Genomic DNA, 8,327 nt, shown 5'->3' on the forward strand with positions numbered 1-8,327 from the left:
TTATTTATTCGTGGCTATCCAACGAGTAAGTCTCACGAGACATGAAGTTGGAGAGGGATCAATAGTGAGAAGGGTTTACTAAGGAGTGGTTGTGTAGATCTAACTCATTAAATATGGAGTGGTTATGTAGATATTGTAGGAGCTTAGATTATTTTTATTTTTAAGAAAGTAAAATAGACATTTGATTAGGGAAACAACTTAATAGCAGCCTTCATTCTAAAAGTAAAGTAAAATAGATATTTGATTAGGGAAACAACTAAATAGTCGCCCATGTTCCAATGACTATTAAGTTTATCATTATAGATCTTCCAATTACGGTTTATAAAAAGTTTCAAAATCTAATAACACATATACTATTAGTTTATCATCTTTATAGCTTTCTTGGTTATTGATTGGTCCATTTGTGTAAAAACTTTTTTTTTTGGTGAACAGCTATTTGGGGGTTAACATAACGGGTTTTAGGAGAACGTTGTAAAATGACACTTTTAGACCACCTCACACTCTAGGAGTTCTATAGATAGCTTCGTAAATGCCAAAAAGTTCAAAGGTTTAGCTTTGAACTCTTCACTCACCTACGGAGGTTCACCAAAAAAAAAGGGAAATTTCAACATATGGATTAAGAGTTCTAGGTGCCCGAAATTAGATTGGGTGGCTATTGGGTTGTCTTCCCTACTTACAATTAAAGAGGTGTAGCTCATCATTAATTCATTAAATTAAGTGTCATGTAAGTACTTGACATTGTAATATTGTAGTGGTAATCATGTTAAATATTATATTATATTATAAAATTGCATTTTGTTTAAATTTTTTAATTTAAATAGAATCAACTTTATTTTATTGTTTCTTAAGAATTTGGTAATATAAATATTTAATTTTGTTTATAATTTGAAGAGATTTTGGAAGTTTTTGTTTGTTTGTTGTTATATATCAATAACTACAACAAATAGAATTAGTTTTATGAAATTGTACACTTGACTTCGACAAGGGCCCGCCTCCCAAAAAATATTTCTTTTTAAAAAAATTAATTATATTTTATATAATATAACAATCATTAGGCCCTTTCGCAGTTTTTTAATTGGTGAAAATAATTACCACCACAGTAACAAATAATTAATGTGGTGTTTATAAAAAAAAAAATTGATTTTTATGTCTTTTTCCATTATAGATCCGATGGACAAATACAAATTAATCGAACAAATTTACAAAACAACACTCTTTTCCTTATTCAAAACCCTACCCACGAACTAAATTCTTAAGTTAAGCTTTTTTTTTCCACTAAGGGTTTTCAATATCTTCTACTAGATTTACAGGAATGAAAGAAATATAAATTTTCCATATATTTGTCACCAAATTTTCATGTTATTGCAGGCATGAAGAAGACAAAGCTTTTAAGAGATTTTTCTAAAATGGGTTTCTACAAGATCCTACCTCAATCTGATTCTAGTCAAACCTATAAATCTTTGTGCTTCCGAAAATCTCATCTCCAAAAGCCCACAAAGAAATTTATGCATGTCAATTCTTTGGTCGCTCCTCCAAAACCTAGGTGTGAAGAAATGAGCTCTAATTCTCTATTAAAGGCCTCTAAACCTAGTTAGGGTTTGTTTTCCAAATGGCCTCTCGCTTTATATATATATATATATCTTAATTTAACAAGCTACTTTTAGAAAATAATATCATTTTTGAAATTTTCTAAAAATATTTATTCCTCAGCATTTAGAAAGCAACTTTTAAATTTACAAAGGTTAAATTAAATAATTATTATTTCACCAATTTTAGCTTTTGGAAAATTTAATTATTATTAATTATAAAGTTAGACTTTTTCACTAAGTCTTTTAATTTAACGTTTTTATTTAATTAATTTTCAATTAATTAAATAAAATTTGGTAATGTTTTCCTTCCTAAAGTTTTCCATTTAAATTATTAATTTAATTAATTCATTTAGTTGTCTAATTACACTTAAAGTCACAAGGTAAATCACACACTCAAAGAAACTTGACAACTAGACAAAACATAAGAATCAAACTCAAGGCTTAAGTCATTGAATTCACATCACTTTGATGACTTCAAAAGGGTGGAGTAATCAAATGCTTGTCCTTTTATACTGACTCCCCTAAGATTTGGACTTGAAAATTATCTCCCCTCTTTTACCATTGAGATATTACGATAGGGCATGGCACACTCATCCTAGCAATTTAGGGAAGTCGATGCTCGGTACCTGCAACTTCCATAAAAGTCGAGCATGTACATATGCATATATATAACTAAACTAAACAAGCAATGGCGAGGAGTGGTACATCATGTAGATCCTAACTAGCAGGTGACTATGACTCCCTCCCTCAACCACATCAGTCACAACAAACAAAAAAGTAAAACAAACACACTTATCATATACATGCAAATATGGGGTAAGTGTCCATAGTCAATATAAAACATCATCATAATCCTAGCTATAATCATTATATAAAAGCATTTAAACATCATCACATGAGTAACCATGAATCGTAGTAACACATAAATATCCCAAGTACAAAGTATGCAATCAATATATACAAGAAAATCATGAAGATAGTAACAACCCATCTGGGTAACCAAGTACCACTACATCAAATAACATAACATGAAAAGTGGCCTAAAAGTGTTTAGCAACATAACTGAAAGCAAAACTGGGTAGGCACTACATCCTCCCCCCATAAAATTAGGCTTACTCCTAGATGCCTACAAACAAATAGGCATATAAATCTCGTAATCTAGTTGCATCCTCCCAAGTAGTCCCAAGTAGTTGATGCCTCATTAGTATGGTCCCATTGAACCCTTACCTGCTCTATGGGTTGACCCCTAAGGGTCAATTCCTATCACTACGGAATGCCCATTAGCTCCAAAGCCAGTTGCCCATCCTCTAAATATAACGCAATCCAATCAAAAACATGTACCACATTAGGAATATATTGTCTAAGTACAAAAACATGTAAAACATCATGAATACGATCCAAGTTGGGTGGTAATGCGAGATGGTAGACAATTAGACCCAGCCTCTCGAGAATCTCAAATAGACCCACAAACCAAGGTGCTAGCTTCAAACCCTTTCTATAACAAATCAGACTTTTTTGCGGGTGCACTCTCAAGAATACCTTGTTTCCCACTACAAAATGCTCATTTATCCTATGAGCATCTGCGTACTTCTTTTGTCTATCATGTGCTATAGACACATGTTCACAAATGCACATTACCTATTGCTCCATATCTCGAAGCATCTTAGGACTTAACAAGATTTGATCCTCTAGACTTTCCCAACTCAAAGGTGTACAGCAAGGATGACCATATAATGCCTAAAAAGGTGCTAACTTAATCAAACTACGATACCCATTATTATATGCAAACTTAAGTAGGTAAAGGTAATCCTCCCAAAGGGTTTGTCGATCCATGACATGCGTCCTCAACATATCCTCCAAAACCTAATTCACTCTCTTTGTCTGACCATCTATCTTCAAGCAATATATTGAGCTGAAATTTAGTTGGGCTCCAAGATCATGTTGCAATGAAGTCCAAAATGTAAATGTAAATACAAGATCCCTATCAGAAATGACTTTTGGGGAATACCGAGTAATATCACAATGTCGTGCATAAAGACTTTGGCTACTGAAGTTGTTGTGTAGGATGACTTCATCGATAAAAAGTGTGTCACCTTAGTCAACCAATCAACGATGACCATGACAACATCATGTCATCAGGGAGTCATGGGTAATCCCACGATGAAGTCCATAGAGATAATATCCCACTCCCATGAAGGAATGAGATTAGGCTAGAGAAGCCCTGTAGGATGTTGATGCTCTGCCTTAACTCTCTGGCACTCAAGACATCTTGCCACAAAATCAATGATATCGTACTTCATCCCAAACCAATAATACAATTGTTGCAAGTATACATGTATCTTCTTGACACCTGGGTGTGCTGAGTAAGGTGTATGATGGGCCTCAAATAGGATCAATGTATGAAGATCATCTAGTGGGGGTACATAAATCCTCCCTGACTATCACAAAACATCATCTAACTCCAACACATAACTTGAAAAGTTGCCCTCCAAAGGTCTTCTCGAGTCAATTTTTGCACTCACTTCATGATACCATGTGTTTGTAGGAAGTGCCTGAAGTATACTACTCCTTAAATTGATGCTAAGAGTCAATGTATCATGTTCTCCTTCCCTTGAATGTACTTCACCTTGAAGTTGTATTCACACAAAAACTCCATCCAACACCTTGGCCTAGCATTCAAATTGGGTTGTGTAAAGATGTAGTATAAGCTATGATGATCGCTATGAAGCTCAAAGCAATGCCCCGATAAGAAGTGTCTCCATCTCACTAAGGCATGCACAACTATAACTAACTTAAGATCGTGAGTAGGATAATTTAGATCATGATACTTGAGCTTGTAAGACTCATATGCAATCACCCATCCTTATTGCATGAGGATTAAGCTCCAATCTCCTCTAGGGAAGCATTAATGCACATCATGAAATCACCTACTTGATCAAGTAATGCTAGAATAGGTGCACTAGTTAGAATCTTCTTGAGCTTCTCGAAGGCCTCTTCACTTGTCTTCGTTCAAATAAACTTATTTCCCTTTCTCTGGAAGAAAGTGATAGGATAAGAAACTCTAGAAAAATTTTGAACAAATCTGTTGTAGTACCCAACGAAACCCATGATAAGCTACGAATCTTAGAAACATTAGTGGTGCAAGCCAATCCACTATAGCTTGGATATTTGTGGGATCTATTGAGATACCATCTCTTGAAATAACATGACCCAAATATTGTGCCTCAAATTAGAAGAACTCACACTTTGTTGCGTTGGCATATAGTTGATTATCTCTAAGACAATGTAAGACTAACCGAAGATGCTCCTCATGTTCCTCCTAGGACCTAGAATAAATCAATATATCATCCAAGAATACGAGTACAAATTTGTAAGCACGAAATAGTCCACTCGTTAAGCACATGAATACTAAGGGAGCATTTGTTAGACCAAAAGGAACCATTGTGAACTCATAGTGACCATATCAACTGTGAAATATTCTCTTATGGATGTTTACATATTGAATGTGCAATTGATGGTAACCTAACTTTAGATCAATTTTAAAGAACACTTTGTCTTCCCTAATCTAGTCAAATAAATCATCGACCCTTGGAAAGGGGTATGTATTCTTAATCATTACCTTGTAGTCAATATGCAAGTGTAATGATTCATCCTTCTTCTTCACAAAGAGCATAGACGTTCCCCATGGAGAAATACTCGATCTAATGCAACCCTTAGCTAGGAGTTCTCTAGCTGCAATCACAACTCATCCAACTTTTATGTACTAATATGATACGAGGCTTTAAATATGGGCTCTGCTCCTAGAATGAGCTCAATACGGAAATCAATGTCCCTCTTGTGTGGAATCCCCAAAATCTCAGTAGGAAAGACATTAATAAAATCTTGCAATAAAGGTGATCTAGAGTCTTATCCTTAGATTATTCTTCCTCCTCTAGTTCATTCGTTGTGATGGGAAACACCTGACATCTCTCTTGGATGCTCTTTCTAAGTTCCATCATGAACATCATGCATAGTGATATGGATTTGTCCATGCCTATGATCTATGTATCCTTACCCTCGTCATCTTTGTACTTAATGATCTTTCTTCTATTATCAATGTTGGCTCCGTGCACTCCTAATCAATCCTTACCCAACACCGCATCATATGATCCAAAGGGAATAACTCAAAGGTATATTGTATCAATGAATCATCCTAGGTATAACCCACATTAATGCACTAGAGAGTCAATGGCTACCTTAGCTCTTGGAGCTAGTTCCACTTGCCAACCTATGTCTTTCTTAACCACCTCAAGCTTGTACTTAGCTACTATAGAAGATGATATGAAAGAATATGTAGTACCAGAGTCAAATAAAACAAAAAGAGGTGTACGTTTGATAGCTCTGATGGTCTCAACAATGGCACCCTACTAATCTACCTAACGGTGGTCTACTGCTGCAAAGACTCCATGTGACCTCCCCGCATCACCCATTGTAGGCTCAAAAATTGTGGGTCTATGTCCAAAATATTGTGAAGCACATTGTGGGTGTTTGGTTGCAATATGCCCAAACTGTCCACATTGGAAAGATCTTGTACCTTTGCTTGAACTTGTACCAATTGGAAGTGCACTAGATTGCTAGTGGTTGCCCTTATGAATGAAGGAGTGAGTACTCTTTGCCGATTGATTGCTTATTACATTGTGCATTACAAAAGCTCTAGGAATTGAAACCACTGCCACTACTCTAAGTTGAGTGAAAAGATCCTCTCTACTAATGCTACTATTGATTCCCTTGATTTTCCTAATTGCCCTTTGAGAAAGGAGGCTTCTTGTTATTGTTTTCTCTTTGGTTTTGTGTGCCCCTAGATCTTGAAGGTGCATTTCCCCTAGTAGGTTCCCCCACAAAACCACCATATCTAAAAGTGGCATTATTCTTCACAAAAATATATTTTGGAATCACATCCTTAAGGGTCTTAGGTTGTAATACCGTCACACCCCCAATGATGTAGTTGTTTCATCCCTAAATAAAGTGTTGTACCATCAATGGTGAACTATTATTGATCCTTGCATATGACATGAGCTCAAAGAAATTGTGCTCATACTCCACCACGATAATGGTAGACTACCTCAAATTGTGAAACTCATCTACCCTCTACTAGTGCCACTACTTTGGTAAAAAATTATCATGGAAGCTTTCAATGAACAACTTCCATGTAATAGTATTCATGTTCACTTCAAGATTCTTTTCCTCTAATTTCCACCACGTGATCGTAAACATATCCAAGTTGATAATGATATATGTTGCTTTGACATTAGAATCAATGTCTTGCATAAGCATCTATCTAAAGAAATAAACTAGTTATTTGCATCATAAATGATACCTTCTCCCATGAAAGTTTTAACCTTAGCCCATTATAGGTCCTTCATCTACGTGGCTTTGATAGACCTCAGCCTATTGTTAGGATTATCTCTCTGAGGGATCCTATATCTTAATCTCATCATTCTTAGAGTGACGTGATTCCTCTTGATCCATACCCTTTTGAGGAGGTAGGTGTTCTAAGATAATCTCTAGCAATTATCTATTGTTGGCCTCTTGTGAATTAGCATGATGCTCTCCGCTATTCTCCTCCATGTTCTCCTCCTAGATAAGACTCTCATGATCATTCATATGAGGGTTATAATGCTTGCCCCTTCCTTGACCTCTACATAGTTCTAATCTATGACCCCTCAGCCTGATCTAGTCTTAGTTACCGTCTTCCTACAACAACCAAGTGAAAACAATGGCATAGTAAAATCAAACAAAGGAATGGAATCATAAAAGCAAAAACCAAATGAATATTTTTTTTGAAGACAAAGGTTATAAGTTCTCCTAATTTTGCCATCTTCCTATGTTTTGTTTTTCACAAGTTTTTTGTTCAATTTGTTTTCGATTATGTTTCAAGCTTGTAGTTGTTGTGCAAGTTTGGTTGCAAGTTGTCTAATTGTCATCTAATAGGCACCTATTATGCCTAGGGTTCCCAGTGTAGATATTGGAGCTCTGATACTAGATGTAATGCCCCACGAGGGAACCCAAGAGAAACTAATCCATAATGATGCTAAGTTTGCTAAACATTTTTTTTTCCTTTTGAAGATTAAAACATACAAGAGGTAACAATGTGGAAGAAATAACTCAAATACGCATCACATACATACATAAGAAAAGCAATAATAGTTACATTTCTCGATTTATGTGTGTCATCCTTGTGCAGGGGCCACATTAATCTTCTCTGTACCATTCCAATTTATGCAAGGGTCATGCTAATCTTCCATCTATCATTCCAATTTTATCATATAAAATTGGAAATATATAGAGAAGATTAGCATGGCCCCTGGGCAAGGATGACATGAATAAATTGAGAAATGTAATTGTTGTTTCTTTTCTTATGTATGTATGTGGTGTGTATTTGAGTTATTGCTTCCACATTGTTATCTCTTGTATGTCTTAATCTTCAAAAAAAAATGTTTAGCAAGCTTAGCATCATTATGGGTTAATTTCTCTTGGGTTCCCTAGTAGGGCGTTACACTTCTCATCACCTTCTTGAATGTGGATCAAGTGATAGCCACTTCATAGACCAATCTTGCTAAAGTACTTGGCATCTACCAATTCATCCATCATGTCCTTTATGTGAGAAGTTGGAAATTGGTACTTAGCAGTAATCATATTAATACTCTATGATAATTCTTAATCATTATTAGTTATTAATTGTCTAGTCACTCCATAAGT

At 35.3% G+C, this 8,327-nt stretch overlaps 2 non-coding genes across 2 annotated transcripts; one reads left to right on the plus strand and one right to left on the minus strand.

Moving 5' to 3' along the window:
• Nucleotides 1-7,766: 7,766 nt before the first annotated feature.
• On the minus strand, nucleotides 7,767-7,874 carry LOC149566508 (U6 spliceosomal RNA). Its single transcript, XR_016363219.1, has one exon. It is a non-coding gene; the product is annotated as a U6 spliceosomal RNA (small nuclear RNA).
• LOC149566509 (U6 spliceosomal RNA) lies at nucleotides 7,873-7,978 on the plus strand. The gene has a single exon (XR_016363158.1). It is a non-coding gene; the product is annotated as a U6 spliceosomal RNA (small nuclear RNA).
• The last annotated feature ends 349 nt before the right edge of the window (nucleotides 7,979-8,327 follow it).

Source organism: Cupressus sempervirens, chromosome 3, assembly GCF_028749045.1.
Source record: "Cupressus sempervirens isolate cs-2001-9-10 chromosome 3, ASM2874904v1, whole genome shotgun sequence".
Taxonomy (NCBI): Eukaryota; Viridiplantae; Streptophyta; class Pinopsida; order Cupressales; family Cupressaceae; genus Cupressus; species Cupressus sempervirens.